This window comes from Euprymna scolopes, chromosome 29, assembly GCF_053919585.1.
Source record: "Euprymna scolopes isolate OS-2025 chromosome 29, ASM5391958v1, whole genome shotgun sequence".
Lineage (NCBI taxonomy): Eukaryota > Metazoa > Mollusca > Cephalopoda > Sepiida > Sepiolidae > Euprymna > Euprymna scolopes.
This window is the reverse complement of record NC_136510.1, coordinates 48,595,352-48,608,867: the sequence shown is the minus strand read 5'-3', so window position 1 is coordinate 48,608,867 and position 13,516 is coordinate 48,595,352. Positions and strand designations below refer to the sequence as shown.

Below are 13,516 nucleotides of genomic sequence, written 5' to 3'. Positions count from 1 at the left end.
ATGAAAAGTCTGGACCTACTTAGAAAAAGAAATCTTTCTTCATCTACTACCAATAGATATTTAAACTTACATCAGCAATTTCCCCAAAATAAAAGTGTTCCTTTGCCATTTCACTCGCTACACACACACACACACACACACACACACACACACACACACACACACACACACACACACACACACTTTGGTCAAAAACAGTTTTCATTTTATGTTACACATCACTTTTCAATAACATATCTCCTCTCATTTCTCCTCCTGGATTCTTTTATAAATTAAACCTTCAGTCATACATCCTTGTTTGTTTCCTTTCCCCATGCATTGGTTTCTTCATCAGTTCCTATCAGATAAAGACTAGTCAATGACCCTTCATTGCCTAGATAGACACACCATTGTTCAAACCTAAATAATTTAGTCATAAACATGTTAAACTTTTGGAAACAAAAACTTTGGTTGCTCACGACCAGATCTTAATATGTAAGGTGTGCATGTATTGTTTGAATTTTAGCTGGACACAAAAAATAAAAAAATTAAATTAAAATTATTGGAACATGTCTATACTTATTAACATGGTGTCTTGTTTAAAACTTAAAGGGGAGGGGGTAATTTAACTTTATGATAAACTTATTTTGAAAGTAAACATGCATATATTAAGCGAATCAAGTCTTTTTCCTGTATACTTTTAATGACACTAAATACATGCCAAGATATTCTTTAGTTCTAGGACTGAGTTATGTTTTTGAGAAAAAAAAAAACCCGATTCTTAAGAGCTTTAATTTGTAATTCATGTAAAGTCACTCATCTGTTGCTTAGCTATGTCATCTTATGTTTAATGTGTCTGAATATTTAGAAAAGGAGTAAACAATTTTCAGCATTGCTTCTTAATTATTTTATTTTGTCATTAGCATGTCTATACAAACCATAAACAAGTAAATTAGCAAAACAAGCCTCTATTTTTATTAATACAAAACTAAAGAGACATGTTTAGTTATGTAAAAAGAATGTCTTAACTTTTTCACTTTTCTTATTTTGTTCTGAGGAGAAGTCATTCAGTCAGATGCCAGACATTCAGTTATCTCATTCCAACCATGAAATCTTTAAAATTCTAACCATCCATTTAAATACAATTATGTCAGTTTAGGAATTTTCAAATTAAATCAAAGTGTTGTAATATTCGTGCAATACACACACACACACACACACACACACACACACACACACACACACACACACACACACACACACACACACACACAAATCCTATTCCACAGACAGCTGTTAGACTCTATTACAGTTTTTCAGTGTGGGTAGACAGTGTTTCCATGCTAAGAATTGATCAGATTACTTGAAACTGATTGGGCAGGCATTCTACCTCTACACAGTAGAAATTGTTTTTGTTTTTTGTTTACATTAGCATTACTAGTTGCCAAGAGAACTCCATTCTGATTATGAAAAGAATATATGCAAAGCTAATATAAATTCAAATATACTAGTTTATTAAATGGATAGTAAACTTCTTACTCATTTCAAGTTATATCAGCTCTGCATATTTTTATATATTCAGTACTTTTTTTGTGACTAACCATTAGTTTTATTCTTTCCAGCAGTTTGTATAAAAAATGTGTGTGTACATCAGTGCATGTTTGTGCGTGTTCAGCTTCTTAAATATGTAGTATGAAATCAACCCCAGCATTTCCTGTTGTCAGCTGTTCAAGAAGTACTGGGAAATATTTGACACAAAAACGTCTGAGCCACTATAAAAGCCAATATAAGTAGTACCTATCAAGCACTATGATCATAGTAATTACCAGTTAGGGAAATCTAAAGCATTTTTGCTGCTTTTGTCCTTAGAAACATTTGGCAAGCAACTTTTGTTATTTATTGTTATATTCATGGATTTAAAAAAAAAAAAAAAAGTTTTGATTCCATTCCAATATTTTTACATTGTTTACAAAAAAGTGTTTTCTTCCTCATTACGTTATTAGTCTATACCGACTTGGCAGATGAGTTGTTTTGCATTTCTCAAAACGGTATGCATTGTTTGAATCAGGATTGCTACACAAGATGGAACATTGTACAAAAAAAAAAAAAAAAAAAAAAAAAAAAAAAAAAAAAAACTCTGGAAGAAAGTTTAATTTCTTCAATAACAAAAATTGTAAATTGACATTTTGGGCGGTCTTGTAAATAAAATTCATTAAACACTAGAGATTTTCTATGTAGCACAAATGTGAAATTATGAGGAAAGTGTCTAGGTTAAAAGAATGACTTCCCACCGAAATTGATTGGCCTTGTGCTTAATTTGTTATGAAAATGTAAATTCTATAACAAAGACAAAACTTTTGGCTGGGAGCAAAAATATCTATTCTGACACTATACTTCATTCTTATCTGTCTTGTCAGTGAACAAGAAATATTTCTAGACTGGGGCAATCTATTTTTGTCAGAATTGAATTTTCACTATATTAAAACCAACCATGTGTCTAAATTTGCCCTCGTGGGGGGATGGGGGGGGTCAAGTAACTAAAGACAAAAAACTGCAGATAAGACTAACAAACACGTTTAGATATTCATTATTGTTTGAGAATCTTTGAAGTTTGTCAATGTAACCATGAAGTAATGCACGAGAAAGATTCAAATTACAAATTCAAACTTAACATAAGAAAAATAGCAAAGTGCAACAAATTGTGTATGAAGAGCATTCCAAAAATAATGCCTCCTTTCCACCTGAATGGATCAGAGAGGATTGCAAATTGCATTGTCCTGATGACTGAACTTATGTATTCATGATCTGAAAGTTTCATCTTTGTTGCAGATGTTGACAGTACGAGACTAAGAAAGTCATGAACATGCGTCAGAAGCAAAAATGTGGTATTGAATTCCTATCCTGGCAAAAGTGATAGAATGGTGGTGACTATGTAGAAAAATAAATTCTGGAGCACAAAAGCTTAAATGGCAGCACTTGAGTCTTTGTAACACTTCAACTTTGAGTTAAAAAAAAAAAAAAAAAACTTTACTTTTGAAACGACTCTTGTAAAAAGACGATATTTTCATTTATATACAATCTATCCAAAACCATTTTGAACCCGAATATGGTATATGACACAATCCTCTCTGGCGGGTTGTTTTATTAAGAGGAAACACTGACAAAAAAAGTGATATTGATATATATTCTGTATGCACTTGCAAAGACTTGGAGACAGGATTGGAACAAAAATTTGTATAGTCCCATCAGCACTCCTTTATAACAGACAATAAATCCATCTTTCAATTTCTAAAAGAATGTAATACTTGAGTTTGGTTTCTTGAGACTGAACATATTTGATCCTAGCCTAGATAAAATCTCAGTACAAATGAACTCATTAAAATCAATGTTTAATCCATTTTTTTTCTGTAATCATACCCATCCTATTGTCCAGCATCCAAGATAGGATAAAAGTGTAGTCTCTGCTAAAGTTAAGGTAGTCTCACAATTTAGTCAGAGTCCTGGCCTCTTTTTTGGGGGGAGGGGGGAGATTTTCCACTTATTTTTTCCTTGCCATTCCTCAATTTTTTTAGCAAGTCAATTTTTTTCCTTATTTAGAGTGCCCCATTATTTTTGAGAGGGGGGGGGAGCTTTATGTTTAACTTTGATCTCGTGTAGAAACAAGTAAATAGGTACCCACCTTAACGCTTATAATTTGATTATGTAGTTACCCCTCCTCAGGTGAACTGAACAACGTTAAAAGCCTAAGCACTAAATGAACTCATTTACTTACCTCCACACGAAGGCAGTTTAGACACTTTATGTGTAGAGAAAATCCCAATTCCCTTAAAGAGGAACTTTACATAGAGACAAAAAGGTAGAAATTGTCTCAGTCTAGAAGGAATTCTCTGATCGAGGACAACAGATAAAATTTAGATAAATACTAAGATTCTTATGTAAAAACAAAATATTTATCAATTTAAATAATTATTTCATTTCTGAAAATTGACATTGGATGGAGCTAGCATATTAAATTTGGTGCCTAAAAGCATTTCATTCTAAAATATAAGGCAATTTTAATTTTTATCACAATCCAAAGCACCACTTTCTGGAAAATTGGACTCCCACCCCCACACTTGACCTGGTATCTGACCGTCCTTGCGAGGAGGCAAGTAAATAGGGACTCTTTTCAAAAAAGCTTTCACTTTTAAGTAAACAAGTTCAAAATGAAAACTAAAAAATATCTTAAAGTCAAACTACATTTTAAACGGACCGTTTTATTTATCAGAAAAATAAATTATGAGCCCTAAAAATATATCTTAATAGTGTAAGAAATTCTACAGAAATAAGCAAGCTTTTTATTGGACGGTTTCTCCACCCATGGATTTATTTTAACCAATCAAATTGCATGTTATAACTGCCGAGAATGTTCTTGGCGCCAAAATTCCCTTTTCAGACCAGAATCCAGAAAGACGCAGAGTTGGACAGACGTGGATTTCTCACTCGAATCGGTACGCCAGGGTGGTCCGCTGTCGCCTCTGTTGTACGTTCTGGCATTGGAGCCATTCCTTCGCAAATTAAGGGACGAGGCAGCTTGACCAGCCCTGCGCTGCATATCTCTACCTGGTGGTAAGTTTGCCAGGATTTCCGCATACGCTTATGATGTCACTGTGTTCATTGCACGACATATCAATATTAAAGCGGTGATGGAGGCGATCGCTGAGTATGAAGAAGTCACAGGGGCCGTAGTCAATCGCAGCAAGTCCATTGGCCTGCGGTTGGGCGCTTGGTCAGGCTCAAATGCCCTTCCAGGTGAGTTCGGCTAGACAGATGGCCCGCTAAGGATTCTCGGTGTGTGGTTCGGGCCGGAACTCCAGCTGGACAAAAATTGGTACAGATAAAGGTCGAATCGTCAGTTGGGACTTGGATTCGAAGGGTCGTGCGCAACTTATGTCTTTCCGTTGATCCTTTACCACTTGTCAGTACTTCCCCTGCCTGCAGACCGCTGTAAGGCTTTAGAGCAACTCCTTTTCAAACTTCTTTGGAAAGGGGGAAGCCGTATGTCCGTAGACAGGTCTGTACACAGAAACTTAGCGAGGGAGGGTTGGCGATGCCTGACCTATTAAGTCACAAGCATGCAGAAAGGTTGGTGTTCTTGAGTCGGACACTGCTTGAGGAATTGCACTGGGTATCAGCTGTGGAGCAAGCTTTCCCACAGCTCATATCCGCCCCTGCCACTGAAGGTCGCAGAAGACCGGTGGGGGAATTGCGGTTCCTCTCCAAATGCCGAGCCGCTCTTAGGGCATTGCCGGGGTCCAGTGACCTTGCATGGCCTAGGATGATGAGACGATATCAGGATTTAGTGGTGGGGACCGCAAAGGATCCACTGGTTGAGCGGCTGCACATGTTGAAGGAGGAAGTCCTCTCTCAGCGGAATTGGGCGCCAGCCAGAAGCTATTTGAATAACTCTGAATTTTCATTGACATGCCCGATCTACTCTTTGTTTTGTCCCCGGTCTATTGCCTCTATACATACATTTATCTTGGAAGACGCCGTCCATTCCCTATGTTACCCATCCCTATCTAATTTGTCACCCTTAAGTCCCCCACTCCCCACTAGGGAACGACCTGCTTGTTTTCGACCTTTGAGATCGGAAGACAGTGGGCGCTCCATATTTAGAAGTAGGTTGGGAGGATCCTTTACTAACCCGCCCTCAAAAGGCATTTTGTTTAGTTGTTTTCTTTTCCTTTTTTTTTTGGGGTGTACTATAGCTTGCCCTCCTCCCCATCATCTCATCCCTCATATATAAAATTTACAAATACCTTTTTGTTTGTATATACATTTTTTGTTTTGTTAAATTGTAAATTGTTTTTTCAGAATCCGTACCTGTAAATAAAGCCGACACATACGCTGGGGAGATTTTAAGTAGATAAACTCCATGGTAAGAATGAGGTATTATGGTGATAGTGTATGAAACTCAATAAAGTCTTTGCAAAGACCTAGCTCTTAGTTAGAATGACCCCCGATCCCCACTTTCCCCTACTGGCCTTATATCTAAGTGCTTTGGACCCCAAATGAGGCTCTGGCAGTAGATAATGCCAGGGCTAGGGCCAAACACTAATTCTCACTCGAATCGAGGCAGCGAAAAATACTTTGTTTTGAGATGTTTTAATGCCTAAACATGGAGCGAAACATTATCATTGCAGTTACCAATGCTCTTAAGTAGGGCGAATTATATTTGCACGTTTGTGCTACAATTTAATGTCTATCAAGACAAATCTAAGGTCTACGGTTTGACCTGCTTGTCCACCATGGGACCGACTTGAAGGACACCTTGTAGATGCCCGGCTAGCAGTATCCATCTTGGAAGACACCTGAACTCCAACCTGCGCATTCTTCGTCAGCGGGAATTCTACCCAGCCTTTATCGAAGACAAACTATTATTCCCTTCGAGGACGTTACCAGCCCATAGTGGCAGATAGCTGAAGATGACGCATCTTTTGCAACATGGACCTTTTTTACTTAAAATAATAAAATTTACGTTGAAGTCTTAAGGTGAGCCTGTTGTAATTTTCTGTTTGGTTTTCTTCCATTCTGCCAAGGGCAAAAACCTTGAGAAAATCTCACAATAGGTACCTCCAACGCATATTACAGAATTAATTTCCTCTATAATGTAATCATTTAACTTTTGTACCATTTAAAAGAAGCTTAAAATAAACTAGTAATCAAAAAAATTTTTTAATGTTCCTATGTAGTCAGCATTTTGAAGGTGTAAACCTCTTGCAAAACTCGACTACTGGCCAGATTTGAATTAAATTTTGGATACTTATTTTAAAATAAAAGCAGTTTTCGTTAAATATGAAAGGAAGTATTTTTATTCCAACATTTTATAAAGTCGAAGATTTTAAATTGAAAAACATTTTTTATATATAAACACTCAATTCTTACTACACCTACGTTGAAGTTATAAATAAAAAAAAAAATAAAAAAAATAAATGTTTTAAAAAGTCCAATATTATTAGTTTAACTGAAAAAAAAAAAAAAAAAAAAAATGATTTAATCGATTTAAATTCGAATATTCCGCGATGTGAAGTTTTAAACAGAATTTTGAGCAACAATTTAACATTTTTAAGGAACATTTTAATGTGAAAATGACTATTGGTAATTTTAAAATAGCAAATTCAACCACAAGCTAAAATTAAAATTTTTTTTTTTAATATGTGTAGCCGAATTTTAGCACCTATTTATATATCTATAAAAGTGAACGTGTCTGCGTTTCCCTATGCAATAACTGTCAATTTTCAGTTTACAGACTCGAAATTTGATACAGGGTATTGAGATTTGGGAAATTTTTGTAATCCGTTTTCGGCCAGAATTTTGGCTGTTAAGGGGTCAAAGTTCAACGATTTGACCTTTGAGAACTCTACCAAACTCCTGCCAATTTTGGGTCCAAACACTTAAAATTTAGATATAGGTTCTTTGGACATGGATCTATCTCAACTTGATTTAAGCCCAAAACAATGTGTTAACGGGTCATAATAGGGGTCAAAGTTAAAAAAATTGACCGCTTTTTTTTTTTTTTTTGCTCAACATACACTTCCAAACACCCGGGCAACGCCAGGCGGAAATGTTGTTCTCCAAATAAACAAACAATAGCAAGAAAAAAGGGTTTGTATTACTGTACACAGATTCGAAAAAGTGGTAAAAAACAAATATATAACAAATAAATGTTATCAAAGGCAAGTTGCTTTTCTACCTAACTGGATATATTTTACGTGTTTTTATTCAATGTAACATGTTTATTCAGTTCGAAAAGCATGTATTGGAAAATTCAAAATGGCGCCCGAGTCTCTCTTTAACACAGTAAGTTCAGGAAAAGATGTTATAAATAATAAACTAGACAAAATACTGTTAGAAATTCGCTCAATATATGTTACCGTGACATAAGTTGACATATATTCGGTGTTTTTTTAAATAGTATTTTGTCTAGTTTATTATTTATAACACCTTTTCCCAAACTTACCATGTTAAAGAGAGTGTCGGGTGCCATTTTGAATTTTCCAATACATCGATAAACACTGCATGTTTTTCGAGCTGAATAAACATGTTACATTAAATAAAAACACAAAAAATGTGTCCAGTTTGGTAGAAAAGTAACTTATCTTGCCTTTGATGATATTTATTTGTTATATATTTGTTTTTTTGACAACTTTTTCGAATCTATGTGTACAGTAATACAAACCCAGAAAAAAAAAAAATAATTCCATTATTCATTTTTAGCACCTTTGACCATCCGTCAAATTTAAACAATTTAATTTACACACAAAATAATGTCGCTGATTCTGCCTAAAAAAAATAGCAATTTTACACAAGAAATTGCGGATGCCTAAAGCATATTCGGGATTAGTGTCCATGAAAATAAAAATTCCATTTGAATAAAATAGTTTTTTTAATAATTACAATACTTTGATTTTTTTTTTTTTTGTTTCAGTTTCACTAAGTTTCCATTTTGTTTCTAGGCCGCGATATGTAAACTTTACCCCTGTATTCTACATAAGTACGCCTCATAAAAAGTAGGAAAAAAACTACGGTTTGCTTGTGGTAAGTTATTTGTGGATTTTTTTTTTTCTACTTAAAACAATTGTAAAATTGTTGACAATATGGGAGCAACAAGCGGTTAAATTTTACCAAACGTGAGAATAGAAAGGGGAGGGGAGACCGATTTATATTTTTCAAATAGAATAATAGTTCAGTTTTAACAAGACAAAAGTATTAATTTGTCTGTGCGTTCATGTTAGTGCAGTTTTTAGATTAAAGAAAATTTATAACCACTAATCATCCTACACAGATAATTCAGCTAGTATACCCCCATCCTCCTCCTCGCGAAGATAATAGAATTTGTTTTTCAAAGATTGTTCTGTCATCACTCATCCACCTTAGCCCATAACCCACCCATGACAAATTTCCTCGGGTTTTCTTTTTTTTTTTTTTAAACATATGACGAGGTGTCTCGTGTCCTGTTTATTGTATAGAAGGTCGAAAAACATTTTTAACTATCCCTATTTACTTGCCTCCTCACGTGGCCAGTTACACAGAAGGTCGGTTTTAAGAGTTGTAGGAGAGGGGAGGGACAAACAGAATCAGGACAAATTGCCTCAGTTTAGTATTTAAGATGAAATGTAATATCAAAATAGGGATCTCTTCTACTTGTCTTTCTACTTTCGTATTTTCTAGATAGAGCTTTCCTCCTAGCAAAAAAAATAAATAAAATGAAAGGGAAGTAGGATTAATTTTAAAATGTTTATAAGAGGAAAAAGGCTAGGTAAATTTTTCCGACGTGACTGACTGACTGACTCACTGACCCAGCGTAGTAGAAACACCCCCAACCTTCCCATGTTAAGAACGGCTTTCGGAATAAACACCCTCAACCTCGAAAACCGTTCTTAACATGGAGAGGTTGGGAGTGTTTATTCCAAAAGCCGTTCTTAACATGAGGTGATTAGGGATGTTTATACTACGCTGGGGCAGATAAAAAATAAATAAATAAAAAAAACAAAGGCTATCTTTACGATTACCGTTTCCACTTCACTTCCGGTTGCCCCACATTAGGAATAGTTTGTCGTTATCTAACATTTAGAAAAGTCCTTAAAATATGTGGGGTGGGGGCTTTAAGAGACAGAAAAAAAAAAAAAAGTCAAACGTAAACGAGCAACCGGAAGTGTAATGGCAACAGTAACTGTTAAGATAATGGAAAAAAGTACAGGATTCACAAATTCGAAAAAGACATTCAAGTCGGAGGCTACATCATCATTGTGAAACTAACCAAAATGAGAATACGAGTCATATTTATCTATCTATGCATGACCATCAAGAGCATTAGCATTTTAAACAATTCGATAAAACAGCAAATGCTGGAAAGTCAAAATTTAAACGAAATTAAACAAAAGATAGACTTAGCTACAAATACGCCCATAATACTACGCCCTATAAGTTTTATATATTCATATCACTTAGACAATAAAGGTTTAAAAATAAAAATTTGGTATTATTATACAAACACCGTGACAGCGTTAGGGTTAGGGTTAATTCGCTGTCACGGTGTTTGTATAATAATACCAAAAATTTAAACGTAGACTGATTAAGAAAACAAATTAGTTTTATTTACGGTGTAAATAAAATTGCTTAACAATCAAACAGTGGCGGAAAAACAAAGGTTTTCTTTTTTTTTTTTTAGGGTGTAATCAAAAACCAATTGACAAAAATATGTAATGCAAATGTTACCGTGTTTTTTTTTTTTAATAGTATTTAAGTTAAATTCAAATTTCACGATATCTTTTTATTAAATTGTTAGGTGCAAGTACAGACTAGTTACAAAACACCCTCCCCATATTAAGAATGGCTGTCAAAATAACGTTATTTCAGCACGGTAACATAAGTGCATAATTCTCAGAATTTTTTTAAAGAACGAAGTTCAAATGTCACATTAAGAAACAGCTTTTTAAAAAATAATTTAATTACAACTTCTGCCAGTTTAAAGTAAAAACTGAACTTCTAAAAAAAAAAAAAATGGGAACTCAAAGGATTTCAGTTCCTATGGAGTCCGTTTCCAATATCGACAGAAAATCCGAAATAGCCAAAGCAGTTTATGATTTGAAACGTCGTGAAAAACGTAGATGCAAAGAGTTATGATTAATATTTGGAGCCCCCTTCCTCCCCAAAAGCTTTCAAAACGTAAATTGCTTCGGTCATTTCCGGAACCGACTCTGGATTTCCCGTCCATGCACGGAACCGATTCCAACAGGAATTCGACGGGTGCCCATTCTTTATAAGTATCGTAAAAAGAATGAGAAACAAGATTTGATGGTTAAGTTTAGTTACTCATTGTTTACAAATGCTTATTGCTTCGGGTGGAGGAACAGTCGGCTGCAAAATGAAATGATTTTTTTTTTTAGATTGTATTTTTTAAGTAAGCAAACGAACAAAATAATTGGGTTTAAATTTTTGTTCGTTTGCTTATTTTAAAGAAAAAAAAAGTTTTATTTTGCCGTCGATAGCTCGGCACAAAGCCTTTGTAAACACCGAGTGAGTAACTAAACTTCAAGAGAAGAGGTTGATAATTAGTTTGAGTTTAGGATTTGCTAAGTTCAAAATATTTGAAAATTCAATTGTTTTAACTTAATTTCATTTGTTTTGAAAACAGTCATTAAAACAGGTTATTTTTTTGTTGTTACTGTGTAAACATACTTTGTTTTTGTTAGAAAATGCAAATTTTTTTTTAATATTTGTTTTAAAAACTGAACTCCATATTTTTTTTCTTCAACACAAATACCAATAACATCAGATTATAACTCTGCCTGAAATGGAAACTAGTACAATATATCTATCTATAGAGATAGATGACGCGGATATTTATGTAGTTAAATTAAATATTTAAGAAATTCCAAAGAAATACCATGTTTTAAGATTTTTTACTTTATGAACAAAAATTAGTTCACTAGAGTGAAAGGAACTGCTTTTTATGTTGAACGTCATCTATGAATTTTTTTTTCAAGATACACAACTAAATTCCTTTCAGAAATATTAAATATTTTAAAACTAAATAAACCCAAATAAATAAAACTTTAAAATATTTGCATAGATATTTTAAATTATATAGTTACAATAAATGAATGTATATATTAAAAAAAAAATTAACTCATAGGCATATAGAGAGAAAGAAAAATGAATTAGGTTTAAAAAAAAAAAAAAAAAAATGCCAGACTGAAAATTTAAAATCAATTATATATAATATTATACTTATTAAATTTCTTTTTTAATTGTACGTAAGAAAAAAATAAATATATTCCTATTTAATATACTTGTTTAACGTTTGTTATGAAAAAAAAAAATGTAGATAATGTTTAAAAAGAGGAAGAGGGAAAAAGGTGGGGGTTGCCAAGATTTTAATGACAAGGTTGTTTAGACAGGTTGCAGATGCTTTTCACAGCAAATATAAATAAATTTGTATGTACACTAAAATTATTTAATATTTAAAAGAAAAATAAACATTCCAATAAACGCAATCGTAAGCAAAAGAATGTGTTTTGTTGGCAAATAAAGCGAGCAAGACTTTTTATTAACATAAGAGACTATAACAAACACTGTACGAATAATAATTATATAAAAGGAAGCTTTCTTCTAAATTACCCATAAAACGAACGTAACACTGTAAACATTATTTAAAAAGGTTGTTTTAATATAATAAACATTACGAAAACATTTTTTTTTAAGAGAAGGCCTTTTTTTTTCTTTTTAAACACGGGAGGTGTGTAAGAAAATGAGTTTTTTGTTTGTTGTTATTATTATTAATTTTTTTTTTTTTTTTTTGAAAATGGCACACATGTCGTGTTTACCAGATAAAGACAATTCGGAATATTTACGTGGATTCTGTCTGGTTCGGATAAAAGAGGCAAGGAGTCACTTACCAGGAGGATATTTTACTCCCAGCCTGCAGTAGACAGAAAGTCGTTTTTAGAGGACTTAGGAAATCTACAAAATGGCGATCCCGTGACAGAGTGGCGTGACGTCATTGTTCACAATATTTGCCTAAAGGTGGCGCCACATGTCGTTCGTCGTCATCGTCGTCGTGGTCATAGGTGGAAAACAAACAACAAAAAAACATAAGACCCTACATCATCATCATCATCATCATCATCACAATAATAATAATAATAATAATAATAACAACAATGATAAAATAAAAATGGAAACTGAATGGCTATATCATTCAATTTCCACTTTCATCTTATTTTATTATTACATAGCTAAAAAAATTGTATTCAGCACTATTGTATCGAACACTTAATGCAAGTATATATATATATATATATATATATATATATATATATATATGAGAGAGAGAGAGAGAGAGAGAGAGAGAGAAAGAGAATAGTCATCCATGGACACGTGTTCTGCTGTTACTGAGACTCATCAGCATGCCTAACTATGACAAAATTAGAGCCTTGTGATCGAGGGTTTGATTCTTGTCATAGTCACATGCTGATGGGCCACAGTAAAACACTTATTTGTGAATAACTATTTAATTTATAAAAAATAAAGCAACAAATATCGTGAAATCACCTTTTTCTTCACCATATTCCCTCTGCTTCACTTTTTGTTATCGAGTAAGATCTTTGACTTACTTGCAGTTTCATCAAATACTTTTGTATGCAAAATCCGATCCCGCATTTTGCTAATTCCTACCCTCTGATGAGAAGGAAAGTATTTCTTTGAAACTTCGCGGATTAAGGACTATCCATTTATTAAGTGTTTCCTTTTCAGATTAAATATATTTTTAACTCTTTTTCAAAGTGTTTTTTAATATGTTTTATTTACTATTTGCTCTTATATATATATATATATATATATATATATATATATATATATAAAATTATTTACTATAATAATTATTAAAACCTACAGACACTAGTGTTTCATCCTTTTGGGAATCATCAGTGCAGGGTGTCACGCTTAACACCAATCAAGAGATTTGAATATATATATATATATATATATATAT

The 13,516-nt window shown here is 33.4% G+C and overlaps 1 protein-coding gene across 2 annotated transcripts in view; it reads right to left on the bottom strand.

Moving 5' to 3' along the window:
- LOC145252640 (ras-related protein Rab-7a) overlaps positions 1-12,578 on the bottom strand; it is an 86,414-nt gene extending 73,836 nt beyond the window's left edge. Inside the window, exon 1 of one of the 2 annotated variants that reach the window (XM_080112375.1) lies at positions 12,423-12,578. The gene's annotated coding sequence lies outside the window, so the exon portion shown is untranslated. The remainder of the gene's footprint in view (positions 1-12,422) is intronic. The other variant, XM_080112376.1, reaches the window with a different exon arrangement.
- Positions 12,579-13,516: the final 938 nt, after the last annotated feature.